The sequence below is a fragment of the Xyrauchen texanus genome, unplaced genomic scaffold, assembly GCF_025860055.1.
Source record: "Xyrauchen texanus isolate HMW12.3.18 unplaced genomic scaffold, RBS_HiC_50CHRs HiC_scaffold_53, whole genome shotgun sequence".
NCBI lineage: Eukaryota > Metazoa > Chordata > Actinopteri > Cypriniformes > Catostomidae > Xyrauchen > Xyrauchen texanus.
The window spans coordinates 71,153-96,824 of NW_026266500.1; the positions used below are offsets into that span (position 1 = coordinate 71,153).

At 41.3% G+C, this 25,672-nt stretch overlaps 7 non-coding genes across 7 annotated transcripts; all 7 read left to right on the plus strand.

The window, feature by feature from the left end:
* Positions 1-827: 827 nt before the first annotated feature.
* On the plus strand, positions 828-898 carry trnap-ugg (transfer RNA proline (anticodon UGG)). The gene has a single exon. It is a non-coding gene; the product is annotated as a tRNA-Pro (tRNA).
* A 2,114-nt stretch (positions 899-3,012) lies between these two features.
* Positions 3,013-3,083, plus strand: trnap-ugg (transfer RNA proline (anticodon UGG)). Its single transcript has one exon. It is a non-coding gene; the product is annotated as a tRNA-Pro (tRNA).
* A 10,520-nt stretch (positions 3,084-13,603) lies between these two features.
* Positions 13,604-13,675, plus strand: trnap-agg (transfer RNA proline (anticodon AGG)). The gene has a single exon. It is a non-coding gene; the product is annotated as a tRNA-Pro (tRNA).
* Positions 13,676-16,828: 3,153 nt separating this feature from the next.
* Positions 16,829-16,900, plus strand: trnap-agg (transfer RNA proline (anticodon AGG)). Its single transcript has one exon. It is a non-coding gene; the product is annotated as a tRNA-Pro (tRNA).
* A 2,178-nt stretch (positions 16,901-19,078) lies between these two features.
* On the plus strand, positions 19,079-19,150 carry trnap-ugg (transfer RNA proline (anticodon UGG)). The gene has a single exon. It is a non-coding gene; the product is annotated as a tRNA-Pro (tRNA).
* Positions 19,151-23,201: 4,051 nt separating this feature from the next.
* Positions 23,202-23,273, plus strand: trnap-agg (transfer RNA proline (anticodon AGG)). Its single transcript has one exon. It is a non-coding gene; the product is annotated as a tRNA-Pro (tRNA).
* Positions 23,274-24,141: 868 nt separating this feature from the next.
* Positions 24,142-24,213, plus strand: trnap-agg (transfer RNA proline (anticodon AGG)). The gene has a single exon. It is a non-coding gene; the product is annotated as a tRNA-Pro (tRNA).
* Positions 24,214-25,672: the final 1,459 nt, after the last annotated feature.

A 25,672-nucleotide genomic window follows, 5' to 3' on the forward strand; every position in this document is an offset into this window, starting at 1 on the left:
CAGGGGACTTCTTTGATTCAGGTTGTCTTTTTGTAGCGTACTGCACCTCACATTTTTTATTACTAGATTTTCAGGAAATCAATGCTAAGGTGCTTATTAGTTACAGCTTGCCTGGTGCTAATCACACCTAGATTGCAGTTTCTTTCCCGGTATCACCTACAGAGGGGACTTTAAGGGAGTTTTTTTGCAGGGGCAGTTAAAGGCCTCAAAATGATCTCATAGCCTCTCGCTCTGTGTTCTCCAGGCATATGTCAACATGAAGAGTGCTTCGGGAACTGCCAGTGTTGCTGAAATGACTAAGGTGGGTGAGAATTAGACTGAAGATCCATCCTCTTTAGGTTCCACGGTGTAGTAGCTAGCACTCTGAATCCAGCAATCCGACTTCATATCTCAATGGGACCATTAATGGTGAATAAGTGAGAAATCAATCTGTTCATGTGTATGAAGCTTACAAAATGTTATTATTGCCTACAAGATCTTTCTGCTCTATAAAACCAACGAGGCAAGGAAGTGCAACTTAAATCGAACCACAACATCCACTGTTGATATTTCCACTTTCATCTACTGTTTTTAACCTGTGATTACCCCTTTTTCTTGCACTTTTTATGACAAGAAGAAATCAATTGCAAGTGTTGCCACCTAATTAGTGCAAATAACTCCAAGAGTATGAGCACGTTACGTGTTCAGAGTATGCGCATTTAGAACACTCTGGCCGCATATTTTCAGTGCTCAACTTTCAGCTGATGACAAATTTTTATACTGTCAAGTAGAGATATATTCTGGATTTTCATTGGCAGGTACTTTGCAGCCCATAGGTCAAAAAAGGTGGCTCGTTGGTCTAGGGGTATGATTCTCGCTTTGGGTGCGAGAGGTCCGGGTTCAAATCCCGGATGAGCCCACAGTATACCATGTGTAGTTGGTTTGTGAGGAAGGACTGCAGCAGGGGACTTCTTTGATTCAGGTTGTCTTTTTCTAGCGTACTGCACCTCACATTTTTTATTACTAGATTTTCAGGAAATCAATGCTAAGGTGCTTATTAGTTACAGCTTGCCTGGTGCTAATCACACCTAGATTGCAGTTTCTTTCCGGTATCACCTACAGAGGGGACTTTAATGGAGTTTTTTGCAGGGGAGTTAAAGGCCTCAAAATGCTCTCATAGCCTCTCGCTCTGTGTTCTCCAGGCATATGTCAACACGAAGAGTGCTTCGGAAACTTCTAGATTTTCAGGAAATCAATGCTACACACTGCCAGCGACATCGCGCACGACAGCGACTCAATACCATTCATTTTCAATGCGAGCACAGCGACTTCCGGCGACACGAGCTGTCGCGACCATTGGCGCTAGATGTGGGCATGTCCAGCGACGCGACAAAGTTGAGAAAAGTTAAACTTTGGAGCGACTAACGGACGCGACAGCCAATAGGAGAGAAGACGGGAGAGCTCACGTGATCCTTCTCTCTCTCTCTCAGCTCCTGCAGTAACTGAAAGATGGATGAATGGCTAATTCTTGCTGTTAGAAATTTTCCAGTGCTCTATGATATTTCTCTTCCCACGTACAAGGACATTTTTAAGAAAAATACTGCGTGGAAAGGTGTATCTGAGATCACGGGGATTTTATGGACCCAGACAGACCGGCATTTGAATTTTCGCCGCAGATAAACAGCCGCTATGGCAAACAGCGCGCCTTGTTTCTCATTCATCTTTGATATAAAGCATTTTATGTACTGATTCCATTTATATTTAGTCTTTTCCCTCCAAAATATTTATTTTTAGTGGCAAGAAAAGAGATTCGCTGTCAACAGCAATGGAATGACATCCGTGAATGTCATTTATAAACGTTATTAGGCAACCAGTAGTGGGAACACGCACTAGCGACTTCACCGCCAGCAACTGGCGACCTGCAGCGATAAAGTCGCTGGCAGTGTGTACGCACCTTTAATGGTGAATAAGTGAGAAATGAATCTGTTCATGTGTATGAAGCTTACAAAATGTTATTATTGCCTACAAGATCTTTCTGCTCTATAAAACCAACGAGGCAAGGAAGTGCAACTTAAATCGAACCACAACATCCACTGTTGATATTTCCACTTTCATCTACTGTTTTTAACCTGTGATTACCCCTTTTTCTTGCACTTTTAATGACAACAACAAATCAATTGCAGTTGGTTTGTGAGGAAGGTCTGCAGCAGGGGACTTCTTTGATTCAGGTTGTCTTTTTGTAGCGTACTGCACCTCACATTTTTTATTACTAGATTTTCAGGAAATCAATGCTAAGGTGCTTATTAGTTACAGCTTGCCTGGTGCTAATCACACCTAGATTGCAGTTTCTTTCCCGGTATCACCTACAGAGGGGACTTTAAGGGAGTTTTTTGCAGGGGCAGTTAAAGGCCTCAAAATGATCTCATAGCCTCTCGCTCTGTGTTCTCCAGGCATATGTCAACATGAAGAGTGCTTCGGGAACTGCCAGTGTTGCTGAAATGACTAAGGTGGGTGAGAATTAGACTGAAGATCCATCCTCTTTAGGTTCCACGGTGTAGTAGCTAGCACTCTGAATCCAGCAATCCGACTTCATATCTCAATGGGACCATTAATGGTGAATAAGTGAGAAATCAATCTGTTCATGTGTATGAAGCTTACAAAATGTTATTATTGCCTACAAGATCTTTCTGCTCTATAAAACCAACGAGGCAAGGAAGTGCAACTTAAATCGAACCACAACATCCACTGTTGATATTTCCACTTTCATCTACTGTTTTTAACCTGTGATTACCCCTTTTTCTTGCACTTTTTATGACAAGAAGAAATCAATTGCAAGTGTTGCCACCTAATTAGTGCAAATAACTCCAAGAGTATGAGCACGTTACGTGTTCAGAGTATGCGCATTTAGAACACTCTGGCCGCATATTTTCAGTGCTCAACTTTCAGCTGATGACAAATTTTTATACTGTCAAGTAGAGATATATTCTGGATTTTCATTGGCAGGTACTTTGCAGCCCATAGGTCAAAAAAGGTGGCTCGTTGGTCTAGGGGTATGATTCTCGCTTTGGGTGCGAGAGGTCCCGGTTCAAATCCCGGATGAGCCCACAGTATACCATGTGTAGTTGGTTTGTGAGGAAGGACTGCAGCAGGGGACTTCTTTGATTCAGGTTGTCTTTTTCTAGCGTACTGCACCTCACATTTTTTATTACTAGATTTTCAGGAAATCAATGCTAAGGTGCTTATTAGTTACAGCTTGCCTGGTGCTAATCACACCTAGATTGCAGTTTCTTTCCGGTATCACCTACAGAGGGACTTTAATGGAGTTTTTTTGCAGGGGAGTTAAAGGCCTCAAAATGCTCTCATAGCCTCTCGCTCTGTGTTCTCCAGGCATATGTCAACACGAAGAGTGCTTCGAAACTTCTAGATTTTCAGGAAATCAATGCTACACACTGCCAGCGACATCGCAGCACGACAGCGACTCAATACCATTCATTTTCAATGCGAGCACAGCGACTTCCGGCGACACGAGCTGTCGCGACCATTGGCGCTAGATGTGGGCATGTCCAGCGACGCGACAAAGTTGAGAAAAGTTAAACTTTGGAGCGACTAACGGACGCGACAGCCAATAGGAGAGAAGACGGGAGAGCTCACGTGATCCTTTCTCTCTCTCTCAGCTCCTGCAGTAACTGAAAGATGGATGAATGGCTAATTCTTGCTGTTAGAAATTTTCCAGTGCTCTATGATATTTCTCTTCCCACGTACAAGGACATTTTTAAGAAAAATACTGCGTGGAAAGGTGTATCTGAGATCACGGGATTTTATGGACCCAGACAGACCGGCATTTGAATTTTCACCGCAGATAAACAGCCGCTATGGCAAACAGCACGCCTTGTTTGTCATTCATCTTTGATATAAAGCATTTTATGTACTGATTCCATTTATATTTAGTCTTTTCCTCCAAAATATTTATTTTTAGTGGCAAGAAAAGAAATTCGCTGTCAACAGCAATGGAATGACATCCGTGAATGTCATTTATAAACGCTATTAGGCAACCAGTAGTGGGAACACCCACTAGCTAACTTCACCGCCAGCAACTGGCTGACCTGCAGCGATAAAGTCGCTGGCAGTGTGTACGCACCTTTAATATTAAATAAGTGAGAAATCAATCTGTTCATGTGTATGAAGCTTACAAAATGTTATTATTGCCTACAAGATCTTTCTGCTCTATAAAACCAACGAGGCAAGGAAGTGCAACTTAAAGTGAACCACAACATCCACTGTTGATATTTCCACTTTCATCTATTGTTTTTAATTGTGATTACCCCTTTTTCTTGCACTTTTTATGACAACAACAAATCAATTGCAGTTGGTTTGTGAGGAAGGTCTGCAGCAGGGGACTTCTTGGATTTAGGTTGTCTTTTTCTAGCGTACTGCACCTCACATTTTTTATTACTAGATTTTCAGGAAATCAATGCTAAGGTGCTTATTAGTTACAGCTTGCCTGGTGCTAATCACACCTAGATTGCAGTTTCTTTCCCGGTATCACCTACAGAGGGGACTTTAAGGGAGTTTTTTGCAGGGGAGTTAAAGGCCTCAAAATGCTCTCATAGCCTCTCGCTCTGTGTTCTCCAGGCATATGTCAACATGAAGAGTGCTTCGGAACTGCCAGTGTTGCTGAAATGACTAAGGTGGGTGAGAATTAGACTGAAGATCCATCCTCTTTAGGTTCCACGGTGTAGTAGCTAGCACTCTGAATCCAGCAATCCGACTTCATATCTCAATGGGACCATTAATGGTGAATAAGTGAGAAATCAATCTGTTCATGTGTATGAAGCTTACAAAATGTAATTATTGCCTACAAGATCTTTCTGCTCTATAAAACCAACGAGGCAAGGAAGTGCAACTTAAATCGAACCACAACATCCACTGTTGATATTTCCACTTTCATCTACTGTTTTTAACCTGTGATTACCCCTTTTTCTTGCACTTTTAATGACAACAACAAATCAATTGCAGTTGGTTTGTGAGGAAGGTCTGCAGCAGGGGACTTCTTGGATTTAGGTAGTCTTTTCTAGCGTACTGCACCTCACATTTTTTATTACTAGATTTTCAGGAAATCAATGCTAAGGTGCTTATTAGTTACAGCTTGCCTGGTGCTAATCACACCTAGATTGCAGTTTCTTTCCCTCTATCACCTACAGAGGGGACTTTAAGGGAGTTTTTTTGCAGGGGAGCTAAAGGCCTCAAAATGCTCTCATAGCCTCTCGCTCTGTGTTCTCCAGGCATATGTCAACACGAAGAGTGCTTCGAAACTTCTAGATTTTCAGGAAATCAATGCTACACACTGCCAGCTGACATCGCGCATCGACAGCGACTCAATACCATTCATTTTCAATGCGAGCACAGCGACTTCGGCGACACGAGCTGTCGCGACCATTGCGCTAGATGTGGGCATGTCCAGCGACGCGACAAAGTTGAGAAAAGTTAAACTTTGGAGCTGACTAACGGACGCGACAGCCAATAGGAGAGAAGACGGGAGAGCTCACGTGATCCTTTCTCTCTCTCTCAGCTCCTGCAGTAACTGAAAGATGGATGAATGGCTAATTCTTGCTGTTAGAAATTTTCCAGTGCTCTATGATATTTCTCTTCCCACGTACAAGGACATTTTTAAGAAAAATACTGCGTGTAAAGGTGTATCTGAGATCACGGGATTTTATGGACCCAGACAGACCGGCATTTGAATTTTCGCCGCAGATAAACAGCCGCTATGGCAAACAGCAGGCCTTGTTTCTCATTCATCTTTGATATAAAGCATTTTATGTACTGATTCCATTTATATTTAGTCTTTTCCCTCCAAAATATTTATTTTTAGTGGCAAGAAAAGAGATTCGCTGTCAACAGCAATGGAATGACATCCGTGAATGTCATTTATAAACGTTACTAGGCAACCAGTAGTGGGAACACCCACTAGCGACTTCACCGCCAGCAAATGGCGACCTGCAGCGATAAAGTCGCTGGCAGTGTGTACGCACCTTTAATGGTGAATAAGTGAGAAATCAATCTGTTCATGTGTATGAAGCTTACAAAATGTAATTATTGCCTACAAGATCTTTCTGCTCTATAAAACCAACGAGGCAAGGAAGTGCAACTTAAATCGAACCACAACATCCACTGTTGATATTTCCACTTTCATCTATTGTTTTTAACCTGTGATTACCCCTTTTTCTTGCACTTTTTATGACAACATGAAATCAATTGCAAATGTTGCCACCTAATTAGTGCAAATAACTCCAAGAGTATGAGCACGTTGCGTGTTCAGAGTATGCGCATTTAGAACACTCTGGCCGCATATTTTCAGTGCTCAACTTTCAGCTGATGACAAATTTTTATACTCTCAAGTAGAGATATATTCTGGATTTTCATTGGCAGGTACTTTGCAGCCCATAGGTCAATAAAGTTGGCTCGTTGGTCTAGGGGTATGATTCTCGCTTAAGGTGCGAGAGGTCCTGGGCTCAAATACCGGACGAGCCCACTGTGTACCATGTGCAGTTGGTTTGTGAGGAAGGTCTGCAGCAGGGGACTTCATGGATTTAGGTTGTCTTTTTCTAGTGTACTGCACCTCACATTTTTTATTACTAGATTTTCAGGAAATCAATGCTAAGGTGCTTATTAGTTACAGCTTGCCTGGTGCTAATCACACCTAGATTGCAGTTTCTTTCCCGGTATCACCTACAGAGGGGACTTTAAGGGAGTTTTTTTGCAGGGGGAGTTAAAGGCCTCAAAATGCTCTCATAGCCTCTCGCTCTGTGTTCTCCAGGCATATGTCAACATGAAGAGTGCTTCGGAAACTGCCAGTGTTGCTGAAATGACTAAGGTGGGTGAGAATTAGGCTGAAGATCCATCCTCTTTAGGTTCCACGGTGTAGTAGCTAGCACTCTGAATCCAGCAATCCGACTTCAAATCTCAATGGGACCATTAATGGTGAATAAGTGAGAAATCAATCTGTTCATGTGTTTGAAGCTTACAAAATGTAATTATTGCCTACAAGATCTTTCTGCTCTATAAAACCAACGAGGCAAGGAAGTGCAACTTAAATCGAACCACAACATCCACTGTTGATATTTCCACTTTCATCTACTGTTTTTAACCTGTGATTACCCCTTTTTCTTGCACTTTTTATGACAACAACAAATCAATTGCGAGTGTTGCCACCTAATTAGTGCAAATAACTCCAATAGTATGAGCACGTTGCGTGTTCAGAGTATGCGCATTTAGAACACTCTGGCCGCATATTTTCAGTGCTCAACTTTCAGATGATGACAAATTTTTATACTGTCAAGTAGAGATATATTCTGGATTTTCATTGGCAGGTACTTTGCAGCCCATAGGTCCAAAATAGTTGGCTTGTTGATCTAGGGGTATGATTCTCGCTTAAGGTGTGATAGGTCCCGGTTTCAAATCCTGAACGAGCCCACTGTATACCATGTGCAGTTGGTTTGTGAGGAAGGTCTGCAGCAGGGGACTTCATAGATTTAGGTTGTCTTTTTCTAGTGTACTGCACCTCACATTTTTTATTACTAGATTTTCAGGAAATCAATGCTAAGGTGCTTATTAGTTACAGCTTGCCTGGTGCTAATCACACCTAGATTGCAGTTTCTTTCCGGTATCACCTACAGAGGGACTTTAAGGGAGTTTTTTTGCAGGGGAGTTAAAGGCCTCAAAATGCTCTCATAGCCTCTTGCTCTGTGTTCTCCAGGCATATGTCAACACGAAGAGTGCTTCAGAAACTTCTAGATTTTCAGGAAATCAATGCTACACACTGCCAGCGACATCGCGCACGACAGCGACTCAATACCATTCATTTTCAATGTGAGCACAGCGACTTCCGGCGACACGAGCTGTCGCGACCATTGGCGCTAGATGTGGGCATGTCCAGCGACGCGACAAAGTTGAGAAAAGTTAAACTTTGGAGCGACTAACGGACGCGACAGCCAATAAGAGAGAAGACGGAGAGCTCACGTGATCCTTTCTCTCTCTCTCTCAGCTCCTGCAGTAACGGAAAGATGGATTTTCCAGTGCTCTATGATATTTCTCTTCCCACGTACAAGGACATTTTTAAGAAAAATACTGCGTGGAAAGGTGTATCTGAGATCACGGGATTTTATGGACCCAGACAGACCGGCATTTGAATTTTCGCCGCAGATAAACAGCCGCTATGGCAAACAGCACGCCTTGTTTCTCATTCATCTTTGATATAAAGCATTTTATGTACTGATTCCATTTATATTTAGTCTTTTCCCTCCAAAATATTTATTTTTAGTGGCAAGAAAAGAGATTCGCTGTCAACAGCAATGGAATGACATCCGTGAATGTCATTTATAAACGTTACTAGGCAACCAGTAGTGGGAACACCCACTAGCGACTTCACCGCCAGCAACTGGCGACCTGCAGCGATAAAGTCGCTGGCAGTGTGTACGCACCTTTAATGGTGAATAAGTGAGAAATCAATCTGTTCATGTGTATGAAGCTTACAAAATGTAATTATTGCCTACAAGATCTTTCTGCTCTATAAAACCAACGAGGCAAGGAAGTGCAACTTAAATCGAACCACAACATCCACTGTTGATATTTCCACTTTCATCTACTGTTTTTAACCTGTGATTACCCCTTTTTCTTGCACTTTTTATGACAAGAAGAAATCAATTGCGAAGTGTTGCCACGGTCCGGTATCGTTCGTTCATTTGTTTTTGCTTTCATATATAAAAACGAAAAACGAGAAAACTACTCCTTTTTTCGTTTTTTTTTTGAAAAACGAAAAAACTAAATTATGACTTGATTTTTGGTTTTCCGTTCTTGCCGGAAATCAGAAAAGCGACTTGATATTCGATTTTCCCCTGTGGGTGGGGCTAAATCTGATTGGCAGGATATGCATTCATTGTTTTTCAAATTAAGAGTTTTCCAAACACTGTATTTGTTAGCCTGTAAAATTAATAGTCTATATGCATGCTATTTGTCACCCAATTATTTGGCTTCACTGACTGAAAAAATCTATTGAAATAGCCTAAATTCAAGCCTAAAAGCCTGTTCACGCACTGACAGTTGTCATTATACAAATTTAAATAATACATTTATTCTTTGTTTTAGATGTTTTTATGAACTTAAATTCTTATGAATAATATATTTTCTATAATGTCTATTTGTTATTTATGGCCTGTATGCACATACACATAAATATGCTTTGAGGTTCCTAGTAATATGCCACATGCAGGCTATAGTCAAAGTTTAGTGCTATATTACATCGTCATTATAATACAATATAATGCAGGATTGTCATCTGTCCTCTTATGTCAGATTCTTAAATTTAGTCAACAAATTCAATCAGAATGCAAAGACACTGTGTTTGGTGTATGGTTACTATGACCAAATAAAAGGAAGTCGGTATCAATATAATACATTTTTGGATTGAGATTTTGGATTGAGATTGACCCAGGCTGTTTAGCCTGTGTCATGTGGATTTACACATACACAGCAAATTATAATTGCATAAATTATGTTAAGAGATTAATGTTTTAAATGTAAAAAATTGTATGTAGAAATATGAAATTATTGGAAAAAAAATGAAACGTCTACTTTTTAACTATATGAAACTAACACCGCCATTAGGTGGCGGCAAGTCTCTAATGAGGGAGTTGATTCCTTTATTCCAGGGGTCGACAAGTAAGGTTGGCATCGGGCCAAAAATATTTTTGACACTAGATGGCTGGCCAGAACATAGTCAATGGATAATTTAAGAAATTAATTGATGAAAAATGCAACTAGAATTGCATGTGACAGACTGTTACAGTGTCTTTTGTAACTGGTGGTGAGCTGTTACTCTGTTAAATCCTGTAGTAGGACAGTCATTAACAAAAAGCCACATTTGTGTGGGGGTGTCCGGTTTTACACTGAATACATTAATAAAGCAGTAGGGATGAGTCACGATTTTCGAATATTCGATTTGTTGATTTAATTATAGAATATCGAATAGGTCGTGCGATTATTGTCTAAAAAAGATTGATGAAGTGTTTCTGCCAAATGCCTCTGTTGCAGCAGATATGTATCATCAAGAAGTTGGGTCAGCTCTGACCAGGTTGTCCATGTTTGGCAGTAATCCCATCACATCAGTAGAGGACAGAGCCAGTGTGGAACAGCACTTCACAGAACAGTGGCCTGACATTTCTGTTCTTTTGATGAGGCAGTGAACTACAATGGCACACCTTTCAAAAATGCGTTGATGTGTCTAATAAACACAACAAAAAGATTTGCCTAAAAATTGTTCATGTTTTATTGATTATCTGATGTTTCAACGATTTACTTAATCAAAATAAATGCATGTAACAAGCTAAAATTTCTGTAAGTGTTTCCATGCATATTGAAATATAATTTCATTTACATCTTAGTGAAAGCTACCCTACATTTCAGATGACAAATGTGGATATTTGTAGGCCTATGAGAATATTAATTCATGATTCAAAAGTGTAACAGTTGTTACTTATTTTTATATATTTGATATAGTCTATTGGTGAAGTAGCTTTATTTAATATAGAACTGCTTTTGAAATTATTATACAAATGTAAAGTCATTCTGTTGGATAATATTTGTTCCTTAGTGTAAAATGGAAGTATGGTAATTTTATTATATGAGCAAAAAACTATATGCTGTAACAGTTTTAGAACTAGACAAATCTCTGCATTAATAATATGGTATTAAATGCATTAATAGGCTAATATAAAAATTGCTGTGTTTGCTCGGGATTTGAACCCGTGTCATGATCGTAACGTAAGTTCTACCACTCGGCCATGAGTGTACTCACTGAGAAATGCCCAAACATTCGTTTCTCTAGTGTGTGTTCGCTCACATGAGCGGAAGCTCTTCATTCGTTTCATTCCTCAATAGAATAGTAAAAAAATATCAGCTTAATTGCACCTAATTTATTTTTGTTTGTTTATTTGATTTTTTTTTTTGTTATCGCTGCTCCCGGCCCGGGGTTATAGGCTTATGTCGCCAACCGACGTCAAGATAGGCCTACAATATGAAATATATAGGCTATATATTGTTCTTGTCTCTATTTTTTCTATTTTTCTGGGCTAAAAATGTTTTATTCTGTTTACCATAGTTGTAGTATTTCATCTTTACTGTTAATTGACATTAACCCCACTTACAGGTGAAACTTCGAAAAATTAGAATATCGTGCAAAAGTTAATTAATTTCAGTAATTCAACTTAAAAGGTGAAACTAATATATTATATAGACTCATTACAAGCAAAGTAAGATATTTCAAGCCTTTATTTGATATCATTTTGATGATTATGGCTTACAGCTTATGAAAACCCCAAATTCAGAATCTCAGAAAATTAGAATATAGTGAAAAGGTTCAGTATTGTAGGCTCAAAGTGTCACACTCTAATCAGCTAAACACCTGCAAAGGGTTCCTGAGCCTTTAAATGGTCTCTCAGTCTGGTTCAGTTGAATTCACAATCATGGGGAAGACTGCTGACCTGACAGTTGTTTAGAAAATCATCATTGACACCCTCCACAAGGAGGGAAAGCCTCAAAAGGTAATTGCAAAAGAAGTTGGATGTTCTCAAAGTGCTGTATCAAAGCACATTAATAGAAAGTTAAGTGGAAGGGAAAAGTGTGGAAGAAAAAGGTGCACAAGCAGCAGGGATGACCGTAGCCTGGAGAGGATTGTCAGGAAAAGGCCATTCAGATGTGTGGGGAGCTTCACAAGGAGTGGACTGAGGCTGGAGTTACTGCATCAAGAGCCACCACACACAGACGGGTCCTGGACATGGGCTTCAAATGTCAAACGTCTTACCTGGGCTAAAGAAAAAAAGAACTGGTCTGTTGCTCAGTGGTCCAAAGTCCTCTTTTCTGATGAGAGCAAATTTTGCATCTCATTTGGAAACCAAGGTCCCAGAGTCTGGAGGAAGAATGGAGAGGCACACAATCCAAGATGCTTGAAGTCCAGTGTGAAGTTTCCACAGTCTGTGTTGGTTTGGGGAGCCATGTCATCGGCTGGTGTTGGTCCACTGTGCTTTATTAAGTCCAGAGTCAACGCAGCCGTCTACCGGGACATTTTAGGGCACTTCATGCTTCCTTCAGCAGACAAGCTTTATGGAGATGCTGACTTCATTTTCCAGCAGGACTTGGCACCTGCCCACACTGCCAAAAGTACCAAAACCTGGTTCAATGACCATGGTATTACTGTGCTTGATTGGCCAGCAAACTCGCCTGACCTGAACCCCATAGAGAATCTATGGGGCATTGCCAAGAGAAAGATGAGAGTCATGAGACCAAACAATGCAGAAGAGCTGAAGGCCGCTATTGAAGCATCTTGGTCTTCCATAACACCTCAGCAGTGCCACAGGCTGATAGCATCCATGCCACGCCGCATTGAGGCAGTAATTAATGCAAAAGGGGCCCAAACCAAGTACTGAGTACATATGCATGATTATACTTTTCAGAGGGCCGACATTTCTGTATTTAAAATCCTTTTTTATTGATTTCATGTAATATTCTAATTTTCTGAGATTCTGAATTTGGGGTTTTCATAAGCTGTAAGCCATAATCATCAAAATGATATCAAATAAAGGCTTGAAATGTCTTACTTTGCTTGTAATGAGTCTATATAATATATTAGTTTCACCTTTTAAGTTGAATTACTGAAATTAATGAACTTTTGCACGATATTCTAATTTTTCGAGTTTCACCTGTACATTTCAAAATGCGGCAATTGCTGCTGTTTTGCACAATATCCATTTGCGCCACCTGGCGGTCATTTCGCGAATGACTTGAAATGGGACTGGTTTATTTTTTCTGTGGCGATAATAGGCATTTTGGTTGACTACTGTAGGTGTTTGCCAATGACTGTCTTGAAAGGCATCCTCAAAACTGTAGTGAGCAGGAGTATAGGGACGGCAAAAGTAACCTATATTGCGATGGAATGCAATATAAACTATAAGAAGCGCCTTCTCTCCATTCAGCCTTTTGTCTGATAACCACCGTGACAACTTCAATGCGTGAACATGTTTACATTTAGGCTATTTCAATAGATTTTTTAAGTCAGTGAAGCCAAATAATTGGGTGACAAATAGCATGCATATAGACTATTAATTTTACAGGCTAACAAATACAGTGTTTGGAAAACTCTTAATTTGAAAAACAATGAATGCATATCCTGCCAATCAGATTTAGCCCCACCCACAGGGGAAAATCGGAATATCAAGTCTTTTTCTGATTTCCGTGCAAGAACGGAAAACCAAAAATCAAGTCATAATTTTGTTTTTCGTTTTCAAAAAAAGCGAAAAAACGAAAAAAGGAGTTGTTTTCTCGTTTTTTCGTTTTTATATATGAAAGCAAAAACAAATGAACGAACGATACCCGGACCTGCCACCTAATTAGTGCAAATAACTCCAAGAGTATGAGCACGTTGCGTGTTCAGAGTATGCGCATTTAGAACACTCTGGCCGCATATTTTCAGTGCTCAACTTTCAGCTGATGACAAATTTTTATACTCTCAAGAAGAGATATATTCTGGATATTCATTGGCAGGTACTTTGCAGCCCATAGGTCCAAAATAGGTGGCTCGTTGGTCTAGGGGTATGATTCTCGCTTAGGGTGCGAGAGGTCCCGGGTTCAAATCCCGGACGAGCCCACTGTATACCATGTGCAGTTGGTTTATGAGGAAGGTCTGCATCAGGGGACTTCTTGGATTTAGGTTGTCTTTTTCTAGCGTACTGCACCTCACATTTTTTATTACTAGATTTTCAGGAAATCAATGCTAAGGTGCTTATTAGTTACAGCTTGCCTGGTGCTAATCACACCTAGATTGCAGTTTCTTTCCCGGTATCACCTACAGAGGGGACTTTAAGGGATTTTTTTGCAGGGGGAGTTAAAGGCCTCAAAATGCTCTCATAGCCTCTCGCTCTGTGTTCTCCAGGCATATGTCAACACGAAGAGTGCTTCGAAACTTCTAGATTTTCAGGAAATCAATGCTAAGGTGCTTATTAGTTACAGCTTGCCTGGTGCTAATCACACCTAGATTGCAGTTTCTTTCCCGGTATCACCTACAGAGGGACTTTAAGGGAGTTTTTTGCAGGGGAGTTAAAGGCCTCAAAATGCTCTCATAGCCTCTCGCTCTGTGTTCTCCAGGCATATGTCAACACGAAGAGTGCTTCGGAAACTTCTAGATTTTCAGGAAATCAATGCTAAGGTGCTTATTAGTTACAGCTTGCCTGGTGCTAATCACACCTAGATTGCTGTTTCTTTCCGGTATCACCTACAGAGGGGACTTTAAGGGAGTTTTTTGCAGGGGCAGTTAAAGGCCTCAAAATGCTCTCATAGCCTCTCGCTCTGTGTTCTCCAGGCATATGTCAACATGAAGAGTGCTTCGGAACTGCCAGTGTTGCTGAAATGACTAAGGTGGGTGAGAATTAGACTGAAGATCCATCCTCTTTAGGTTCCACGGTGTAGTAGCTAGCACTCTGAATCCAGCAATCCGACTTCATATCTCAATGGGACCATTAATGGTGAATAAGTGAGAAATCAATCTGTTCATGTGTATGAAGCTTACAAAATGTAATTATTGCCTACAAGATCTTTCTGCTCTATAAAACCAACGAGGCAAGGAAGTGCAACTTAAATCGAACCACAACATCCACTGTTGATATTTCCACTTTCATCTACTGTTTTTAACCTGTGATTACCCCTTTTTCTTGCACTTTTTATGACAACAAGAAATCAATTGCAAGTGTTGCCACCTAATTAGTGCAAATAACTCCAAGAGTATGAGCACGTTGCGTGTTCAGAGTATGCGCATTTAGAACACTCTGGCCGCATATTTTCAGTGCTCAACTTTCAGCTGATGACAAATTTTTATACTGTCAAGTAGAGATATATTCTGGAGTTTCATTGGCAGGTACTTTGCAGCCCATAGGTCCAAAATAGGTGGCTCGTTGGTCTAGGGGTATGATTCTCGCGTAGGGTGCAAGAGGTCCCAGGTTCAAATCCTGGACGAGCTCACTTTATACCTTTTGCAGTTGGTTTATGAGGAAGGTCTTCAGCAGGGAACTTCTTGGATTTAGGTTGTCTTTTTCTAGCGTACTGCACCTCACATTTTTTATTACTAGATTTTCAGGAAATCAATGCTAAGGTGCTTATTAGTTACAGCTTGCCTGGTGCTAATCACACCTAGATTGCAGTTTCTTTCCGGTATCACCTACAGAGGGACTTTAAGGGAGTTTTTTTGCAGGGGAGTTAAAGGCCTCAAAATGCTCTCATAGCCTCTCGCTCTGTGTTCTCCAGGCATATGTCAACATGAAGAGTGCTTCGAAACTTCTAGATTTTCAGGAAATCAATGCTAAGGTGCTTATTAGTTACAGCTTGCCTGGTGCTAATCACACCTAGATTGCAGTTTCTTTCCGGTATCACCTACAGAGGGGACTTTAAGGGAGTTTTTTTGCAGGGGAGTTAAAGGCCTCAAAATGCTCTCATAGCCTCTCGCTCTGTGTTCTCCAGGCATATGTCAACATGAAGAGTGCTTCGGAAACTGCCAGTGTTGCTGAAATGACTAAGGTGGGTGAGAATTAGACTGAAGATCCATCCTCTTTAGGTTCCACAGTGTAGTAGCTAGCACTCTGAATCCAGCAATCCGACTTCAAATCTCAATGGGACTATTAAGGTGCATACACACTGCCAGCGACATCGCGCACGACAGCGACTCTATACCATTCATTTTCAATGCGAGCACAGCGACTTCCGGCGACACGAGCTGTCGCGACCATTGCCGCTAGATGTGGGCATGTCCAGCGACGCGACAAAGTTGAGAAAAGTTAAACTTTGGAGCGACTAACGGACGCGACAGCCAATAGGAGAGAAGACTGGAGAGCTCACGTGATCCTTTCTCTCTCTTTCAGCTCCTGCAGTAACTGAAAGATGGATGAATGGCTAATTCTTGCTGTTAGAAATTTTCCAGTGCTCTATGATATTTCTCTTCCCACGTACAAGGACATTTTTAAGAAAAATACTGCGTGTAAAGGTGTATCTGAGATCACAGGGATTTTATGGACCCAGACAGACCAGCATTTGAATTTTCACCGCAGATAAACAGCCGCTATGGCAAACAGCACGCCTTGTTTGTCATTCATCTTTGATATAAAGCATTTTATGTACTGATTCCATTTATATTTAGTCTTTTCCCTCCAAAATATTTATTTTTAGTGGCAAGAAAAGAGATTCGCTGTCAACAGCAATGGAATGACATCCGTGAATGTCATTTATAAACGTTACTAGGCAACCAGTATTGGGAACACCCACTAGCGACTTCACCGCCAGCAACTGGCTGACCTGCAGCGATAAAGTGGCTGGCAGTGTGTACGCACCTTTAATGGTGAATAAGTGAGAAATCAATCTGTTCATGTGTATGAATCTTACAAAATGTAATTATTGCCTACAAGATCTTTCTACTCTATAAAACCAACGAGGCAAGGAAGTGCAACTTAAATCGAACCACAACATCCACTGTTGATATTTCCACTTTCATCTACTGATTTTAACCTGTGATTACCCCTTTTTCTTGCACTTTTTATGACAACAAGAAATCAATTGCGAGTGTTGCCACCTAATTAGTGCAAATAACTCCAAGAGTATGAGCACGTTGCGTGTTCAGAGTATGCGCATTTAGAACACTCTGGCCGCATATTTTCAGTGCTCAACTTTCAGCTGATGACAAATTTTTATACTGTCAAGTAGAGATATATTCTGGAGTTTCATTGGCAGGTACTTTGCAGCCCATAGGTCCAAAATAGGTGGCTCGTTGGTCTAGGGGTATGATTCTCGCTTAGGGTGCAAGAGGTCCCAGGTTCAAATCCTGGACGAGCCCACTTTATACCTTTTGCAGTTGGTTTATGAGGAAGGTCTTCAGCAGGGAACTTCTTGGATTTAGGTTGTCTTTTTCTAGCGTACTGCACCTCACATTTTTTATTACTAGATTTTCAGGAAATCAATGCTAAGGTGCTTATTAGTTACAGCTTGCCTGGTGCTAATCACACCTAGATTGCAGTTTCTTTCCCGGTATCACCTACAGAGGGGACTTTAAGGGAGTTTTTTTGCAGGGGGAGTTAAAGGCCTCAAAATGCTCTCATAGCCTCTCGCTCTGTGTTCTCCAGGCATATGTCAACATGAAGAGTGCTTCGGGAACTGCCAGTGTTGCTGAAATGACTAAGGTGGGTGAGAATTAGACTGAAGATCCATCCTCTTTAAGTTCCACGGTGTAGTAGCTAGCACTCTGAATCCAGCAATCCGACTTCATATCTCAATGGGACCATTAATGGTGAATAAGTGAGAAATCAATCTGTTCATGTGTATGAAGCTTACAAAATGTAATTATTGCCTACAAGATCTTTCTGCTCTATAAAACCAACGAGGCAAGGAAGTGCAACTTAAATCGAACCACAACATCCACTGTTGATATTTCCACTTTCATCTACTGTTTTTAACCTGTGATTACCCCTTTTTCTTGCACTTTTAATGACAACAACAAATCAATTGCAGTTGGTTTGTGAGGAAGGTCTGCAGCAGGGGACTTCTTGGATTTAGGTAGTCTTTTTCTAGCGTACTGCACCTCACATTTTTTTATTACTAGATTTTCAGGAAATCAATGCTAAGGTGCTTATTAGTTACAGCTTGCCTGGTGCTAATCACACCTAGATTGCAGTTTATTTCCCTGTATCACCTACAGAGGGGACTTTAAGGGAGTTTTTTTGCAGGGGGAGCTAAAGGCCTCAAAATGCTCTCATAGCCTCTCGCTCTGTGTTCTCCAGGCATATGTCAACATGAAGAGTGCTTCAGAAACTGCCAGTGTTGCTGAAATGACTAAGGTGGGTGAGAATTAGACTGAAGATCCATCCTCTTTAGGTTCCAGGGTGTAGTAGCTAGCACTCTGAATCCAGCAATCCGACTTCAAATCTCAATGGGACCATTAATGGTGAATAAGTGAGAAATCAATCTGTTCATGTGTATGAAGCTTACAAAATGTAATTATTGCCTACAAGATCTTTCTGCTCTATAAAACCAACGAGGCAAGGAAGTGCAACTTAAATCGAACCACAACATCCACTGTTGATATTTCCACTTTCATCTACTGTCTTTAACCTGTGATTACCCCTTTTTCTTGCACTTTTTATGACAACAACAAATCAATTGCAGTTGGTTTGTGAGGAAGGTCTGCAGCAGGGGACTTCTTGGATTTAGGTAGTCTTTTTCTAGCGTACTGCACCTCACATTTTTTTATTACTAGATTTTCAGGAAATCAATGCTAAGGTGCTTATTAGTTACAGCTTGCCTGGTGCTAATCACACCTAGATTGCAGTTTCTTTCCCCGGTATCACCTACAGAGGGGACTTTAAGGGAGTTTTTTTGCAGGGGCAGTTAAAGGCCTCAAAATGATCTCATAGCCTCTCGCTCTGTGTTCTCCAGGCATATGTCAACATGAAGAGTGCTTCGGGAACTGCCAGTGTTGCTGAAATGACTAAGGTGGGTGAGAATTAGACTGAAGATCCATCCTCTTTAGGTTCCACGGTGTAGTAGCTAGCACTCTGAATCCAGCAATCCGACTTCATATCTCAATGGGACCATTAATGGTGAATAAGTGAGAAATCAATCTGTTCATGTGTATGAAGCTTACAAAATGTTATTATTGCCTACAAGATCTTTCTGCTCTATAAAACCAACGAGGCAAGGAAGTGCAACTTAAATCGAACCACAACATCCACTGTTGATATTTCCACTTTCATCTACTGTTTTTAACCTGTGATTACCCCTTTTTCTTGCACTTTTTATGACAAGAAGAAATCAATTGCAAGTGTTGCCACCTAATTAGTGCAAATAACTCCAAGAGTATGAGCACGTTGCGTGTTCAGAGTATGCGCATTTAGAACACTCTGGCCGCATATTTTCAGTGCTCAACTTTCAGCTGATGACAAATTTTTATACTGTCAAGTAGAGATATATTCTGGATTTTCATTGGCAGGTACTTTGCAGCCCATAGGTGAAAAAAGGTGGCTCGTTGGTCTAGGGGTATGATTCTCGCTTTGGGTGCGAGAGGTCCCGCGTTCAAATCCCGGATGAGCCCACTGTATACCATGTGCAGTTGGTTTGTGAGGAAGGACTGCAGCAGGGGACTTCTTTGATTCAGGTTGTCTTTTTCTAGCGTACTGCACCTCACATTTTTTATTACTAGATTTTCAGGAAATCAATGCTAAGGTGCTTATTAGTTACAGCTTGCCTGGTGCTAATCACACCTAGATTGCAGTTTCTTTCCCGGTATCACCTACAGAGGGGACTTTAAGGGAGTTTTTTTGCAGGGGGGAGTTAAAGGCCTCAAAATGCTCTCATAGCCTCTCGCTCTGTGTTCTCCAGGCATATGTCAACATGAAGAGTGCTTCGGAAACTTCTAGATTTTCAGGAAATCAATGCTACACACTGCCAGCGACATCGCGCACGACAGCGACTCAATACCATTCATTTTCAATGCGAGCACAGCGACTTCCGGCGACACGAGCTGTCGCGACCATTGCCGCTAGATGTGGGCATGTCCAGCGACGCGACAAAGTTGAGAAAAGTTAAACTTTGGAGCGACTAACGGACGCGACAGCCAATAGGAGAGAAGACGGGAGAGCTCACGTGATCCTTTCTCTCTCTCTCTCAGCTCCTGCAGTAACTGAAAGATGGATGAATGGCTAATTCTTGCTGTTAGAAATTTTCCAGTGCTCTATGATATTTCTCTTCCCACGTACAAGGACATTTTTAAGAAAAATACTGCGTGGAAAGGTGTATCTGAGATCACGGGGATTTTATGGACCCAGACAGACCGGCATTTGAATTTTCGCCGCAGATAAACAGCCGCTATGGCAAACAGCCGCCTTGTTTCTCATTCATCTTTGATATAAAGCATTTTATGTACTGATTCCATTTATATTTAGTCTTTTCCCTCCAAAATATTTATTTTTAGTGGCAAGAAAAGAAATTCGCTGTCAACAGCAATGGAATGACATTCGTGAATGTCATTTATAAACGTTACTAGGCAACCAGTAGTGGGAACACCCACTAGCGACTTCACCGCCAGCAACTGGCGACCTGCAGCGATAAAGTCGCTGGCAGTGTGTACGCACCTTTAATATTAAATAAGTGAGAAATCAATCTGTTCATGTGTATGAAGCTTACAAAATGTTATTATTGCCTACAAGATCTTTCTGCTCTATAAAACCAAAGAGGCAAAGAAGTGCAACTTAAATCGAACCACAACATCCACTGTTGATATTTCCACTTTCATCTATTGTTTTTAACCTGTGATTACCCCTTTTTCTTGCACTTTTTATGACAAGAAGAAATCAATTGCAAGTGTTGCCACCTAATTAGTGCAAATAACTCCAAGAGTATGAGCACGCTATGCGTGTTCAGAGTATGCGCATTTAGAACACTCTGGCCGCATATTTTCAGTGCTCAACTTTCAGCTGATGACAAATTTTTATACTGTCAAGTAGAGATATATTCTGGATTTTCATTGGCAGGTACTTTGCAGCCCATTGGTCCAAAAAAGGTGGCTTGTTGGTCTAGGGGTATGGTTCTTGCTTAGGTGCGAGAGGTCCCGGTTCAAATCCCGGACGAGCCCACTGTATACCATGTGCAGTTGGTTTGTGAGGAAGGTCTGCAGCAGGGGACTTCTTGGATTCAGGTTGTCTTTTTGTAGCGTACTGCACCTCACATTTTTTATTACTAGATTTTCAGGAAATCAATGCTAAGGTGCTTATTAGTTACAGCTTGCCTGGTGCTAATCACACCTAGATTGCAGTTTCTTTCCGGTATCACCTACAGAGGGACTTTAAGGGAGTTTTTTTGCAGGGGAGTTAAAGGCCTCAAAATGCTCTCATAGCCTCTCGCTCTGTGTTCTCCAGGCATATGTCAACATGAAGAGTGCTTCGAAACTGCCAGTGTTGCTGAAATGACTAAGGTGGGTGAGAATTAGACTGAAGATCCATCCTCTTTAGGTTCCACGGTGTAGTAGCTAGCACTCTGAATCCAGCAATCCGACTTCAAATCTCAATGGGACTATTAAGGTGCGTACACACTGCCAGCGACATCAGCGCACGACAGCGACTCTATACCATTCATTTTCAATGCGAGTACAGCGACTTCGGCGACACGAGCTGTCGCGACCATTGGCGCTAGATGTGGGCATGTCCAGCGACGCGACAAAGTTGAGAAAAGTTAAACTTTGGAGCGACTAACGGACGCGACAGCCAATAGGAGAGAAGACTGGAGAGCTCACGTGATCCTTTCTCTCTCTCTTCAGCTCCTGCAGTAACTGAAAGATGGATGAATGGCTAATTCTTGCTGTTAGAAATTTTCCAGTGCTCTATGATATTTCTCTTCCCACGTACAAGGACATTTTTAAGAAAAATACTGCGTGTAAAGGTGTATCTGAGATCACAGGGATTTTATGGACACAGACAGACCAGCATTTGAATTTTCGCCGCAGATAAACAGCCGCTATGGCAAACAGCACGCCTTGTTTGTCATTCATCTTTGATATAAAGCATTTTATGTACTGATTCCATTTATATTTAGTCTTTTCCCTCCAAAATATTTATTTTTAGTGGCAAGAAAAGAGATTCGCTGTCAACAGCAATGGAATGACATCCGTGAATGTCATTTATAAACGTTACTAGGCAACCAGTAGTGGGAACACCCACTAGCGACTTCACCGCCAGCAACTGGCGACCTGCAGCGATAAAGTGGCTGGCAGTGTGTACGCACCTTTAATGGTGAATAAGTGAGAAATCAATCTGTTCATGTGTATGAAGCTTACAAAATGTAATTATTGCCTACAAGATCTTTCTGCTCTATAAAACCAACGAGGCAAGGAAGTGCAGCTTAAATCGAACCACAACATCCACTGTTGATATTTCCACTTTCATCTATTGTTTTTAACCTGTGATTACCCCTTTTTCTTGCACTTTTTATGACAACAAGAAATCAATTGCCAGTGTTGCCACCTAATTAGTGCAAATAACTCCAAGAGTATGAGCACGTTGCGTGTTCAGAGTATGCGTATTTAGAACACTCTGGCTGCATATTTTCAGTGCTCAACTTTCAGCTGATGACAAATTTTTATACTGTCAAGTAGAGATATATTCTGGATTTTCATGGGCAGGTACTTTGCAGCCCATAGGTCAAGAAAGGTGGCTCGTTGGTCTAGGGGTATGATTCTCGCTTTGGGTGCGAGAGGTCTCGGGTTCAAATCCCTGACGAGCCCACTGTATACCATGTGCAGTTGGTTTGTGAGGAAGGTCTGCAGCAGGGGACTTCTTGGATTTAGGTTATATTTTTCTAGCATACTGCACCTCACATTTTTTATTACTAGATTTTCAGGAAATCAATGCTAAGGTGCTTATTAGTTACAGCTTGCCTGGTGCTAATCACACCTAGATTGCAGTTTCTTTCCCGGTATCACCTACAGAGGGGACTTTAAGGGAGTTTTTTGCAGGGGAGTTAAAGGCCTCAAAATGCTCTCATAGCCTCTCGCTCTGTGTTCTCCAGGCATATGTCAACATGAAGAGTGCTTCGGGAACTGCCAGTGTTGCTGAAATGACTAAGGTGGGTGAGAATTAGACTGAAGATCCATCCTCTTTAAGTTCCACGGTGTAGTAGCTAGCACTCTGACTCCAGCAATCCGACTTCATATCTCAATGGGACCATTAATGGTGAATAAGTGAGAAATCAATCTGTTCATGTGTATGAAGCTTACAAAATGTAATTATTGCCTACAAGATCTTTCTACTCTATAAAACCAACGAGGCAAGGAAGTACAACTTAAATCGAACCACAACATCCACTGTTGATATTTCCACTTTCATCTACTGATTTTAACCTGTGATTACCCCTTTTTCTTGCACTTTTTATGACAACAAGAAATCAATTGCGAGTGTTGCCACCTAATTAGTGCAAATAACTCCAAGAGTATGAGCACGTTGCGTGTTCAGAGTATGCGCATTTAGAACACTCTGGCCGCATATTTTCAGTGCTCAACTTTCAGCTGATGACAAATTTTTATACTGTCAAGTAGAGATATATTCTGGAGTTTCATTGGCAGGTACTTTGCAGCCCATAGGTCCAAAATAGGTGGCTCGTTGGTCTAGGGGTATGATTCTCGCTTAGGGTGCGAGAGGTCCCAGGTTCAAATCCTGGACGAGCCCACTTTATACCTTTGCAGTTGGTTTATGAGGAAGGTCTTCAGCAGGGAACTTCTTGGATTTAGGTTGTCTTTTTCTAGCGTACTGCACCTCACATTTTTTATTACTAGATTTTCAGGAAATCAATGCTAAGGTGCTTATTAGTTACAGCTTGCCTGGTGCTAATCACACCTAGATTGCAGTTTCTTTCCGGTATCACCTACAGAGGGGACTTTAAGGGAGTTTTTTTGCAGGGGAGTTAAAGGCCTCAAAATGCTCTCATAGCCTCTCAGCTCTGTGTTCTCCAGGCATATGTCAACATGAAGAGTGCTTCGGGAACTGCCAGTGTTGCTGAAATGACTAAGGTGGGTGAGAATTAGACTGAAGATCCATCCTCTTTAAGTTCCACGGTGTAGTAGCTAGCACTCTGAATCCAGCAATCCGACTTCATATCTCAATGGGACCATTAATGGTGAATAAGTGAGAAATCAATCTGTTCATGTGTATGAAGCTTACAAAATGTAATTATTGCCTACAAGATCTTTCTGCTCTATAAAACCAACGAGGCAAGGAAGTGCAACTTAAATCGAACCACAACATCCACTGTTGATATTTCCACTTTCATCTACTGTTTTTAACCTGTGATTACCCCTTTTTCTTGCACTTTTTATGACAAGAAGAAATCAATTGCGAGTGTTGCCACCTAATTAGTGCAAATAACTCCAAGAGTATGAGCACGTTACGTGTTCAGAGTATGCGCATTTAGAACACTCTGGCCGCATATTTTCAGTGCTCAACTTTCAGCTGATGACAAATTTTTATACTGTCAAGTAGAGATATATTCTGGATTTTCATTGGCAGGTACTTTGCAGCCCATAGATCCAAAACAGGTGGCTCGTTGGTCTAGGGGTATGATTCTCGCTTAGGGTGCGAGAGGTCCCGGGTTCAAATCCCGGACGAGCCCACTGTAAACCATGTGCAGTTGGTTTATGAGGAAGGTCTTCAGCAGGGAGCATCTTGCATTTAGGTTGTCTTTTTCTAGCGTACTGCACCTCACATTTTTTATTACTAGATTTTCAGGAAATCAATGCTAAGGTGCTTATTAGTTACAGCTTGCCTGGTGCTAATCACACCTAGATTGCAGTTTCTTTCCGGTATCACCTACAGAGGGGACTTTAAGGGAGTTTTTTTGCAGGGGAGTTAAAGGCCTCAAAATGCTCTCATAGCCTCTCGCTCTGTGTTCTCCAGGCATATGTCAACATGAAGAGTGCTTCGAAACTGCCAGTGTTGCTGAAATGACTAAGGTGGGTGAGAATTAGACTGAAGATCCATCCTCTTTAGGTTCCACAGTGTAGTAGCTAGCACTCTGAATCCAGCAATCCGACTTCAAATCTCAATGGGACTATTAAGGTGCGTACACACTGCCAGCGACATCGCGTACGACAGCCACTCTATACCATTCATTTTCAATCGCGAGCACAGCGACTTCCGGCGACACGAGCTGTCGCGACCATTGGCGCTAGATGTGGGCATGTCCAGCGACGCGACAAAGTTGAGAAAAGTTAAACTTTGGAGCGACTAACGGACGCGACAGCCAATAGGGAGAAGACTGGAGAGCTCACGTGATCCTTTCTCTCTCTCTTTCAGCTCCTGCAGTAACTGAAAGATGGATGAATGGCTAATTCTTGCTGTTAGAAATTTTCCAGTGCTCTATGATATTTCTCTTCCCACGTACAAGGACATTTTTAAGAAAAATACTGCGTGTAAAGGTGTATCTGAGATCACAGGGATTTTATGGACCCAGACAGACCAGCATTTGAATTTTCAGCCGCAGATAAACAGCCGCTATGGCAAACAGCACGCCTTGTTTGTCATTCATCTTTGATATAAAGCATTTTATGTACTGATTCCATTTATATTTAGTCTTTTCCCTCCAAAATATTTATTTTTAGTGGCAAGAAAAGAGATTCAGCTGTCAACAGCAATGGAATGACATCCGTGAATGTCATTTATAAGCGTTACTAGGCAACCAGTAGTGGGAACACCCACTAGCGACTTCACCGCCAGCAACTGGCGACCTGCAGCGATAAAGTGGCTGGCAGTGTGTACGCACCTTTAATGGTGAATAAGTGAGAAATCAATCTTTTCACGTGTATGAAGCTTACAAAATGTAATTATTGCCTACAAGATCTTTCTGCTCTATAAAACCAACGAGGCAAGGAAGTGCAACTTAAATCGAACCACAACATCCACTGTTGATATTTCCACTTTCATCTATTGTTTTTAACCTGTGATTACCCCTTTTTCTTGCACTTTTTATGACAAGAAGAAATCAATTGCAAGTGTTGCCACCTAATTAGTACAAATAACTCCAAGAGTATGAGCACGTTGCGTGTTCAGAGTATGCGTATTTAGAACACTCT